Raw genomic sequence first — 845 nt, 5'->3', positions numbered from 1 at the left:
CTAGGAATTTTGTTATTTTATTCTAAATATTTATGTTCAAAATTTTAAAAATTAACATTACATAATATACATATAAAATTTAAGAACTATTTTAATAGTATCATTTTATGATTTTGTGAATCACACTGCAACATTTTGAGCGTCATTAACTTTTGGATCAAAGACTAATTAACTATTAGTTAAGCATAAATATAATTAGCAGCAGATTAACTGTTACTTATATTGTTAATTGTGAATAAGTCCTAAAATTTTGATGGAGAAAAGCCTAAAAGTCACGGATCATAAATCTACCTGCGACTAGGGCGGTCAAAATGGCTCGTTGTTCGTGAACAACTCGTGCTCGACTCGTTAAGAAGCTTTTGTTCGGCTCGTGCGCTAAGTTAATGAGCCGAACACGAACAACATGAACAAATATTTATTCATTCATGTTCGGCTCGTTTTGACTCGAAATACTACTAATCAATTATATATATATCTTTGATGAGTAGTATTTTTTAAAAATTTAGTTAACTACAAGACTACAAGGATTTATAAGCAATTAAAAGTATTAATGAAAAAAATAGAATAAAAACTATAAAATTAGATTCAAATGATGTTTTAAATCTTGTCTCAATCCTTAACATCTGTTAGCTACGTGATTAGGGTTGTCAAAATGACTCTTTGTTCGTGGAAGGCTCGTGTTCGGCTCGCTAAACAAACAAGATGAACACAAAAATATTTTTTTGAGCTCAAAATATGAACGAGGCTCGTTTACACCCCTATCTCAGCTCTTGTCCGACTGATTTACACCCCTGCCTAAGACCCTGATTTACACCCCTACCTAAGACCCAGAGTTAAATACTTAC

Source organism: Phalaenopsis equestris, unplaced genomic scaffold (assembly GCF_001263595.1).
Source record: "Phalaenopsis equestris unplaced genomic scaffold, ASM126359v1 Scaffold000364, whole genome shotgun sequence".
Lineage (NCBI taxonomy): Eukaryota > Viridiplantae > Streptophyta > Magnoliopsida > Asparagales > Orchidaceae > Phalaenopsis > Phalaenopsis equestris.
Note: the sequence above shows the minus strand (reverse complement) of the source record.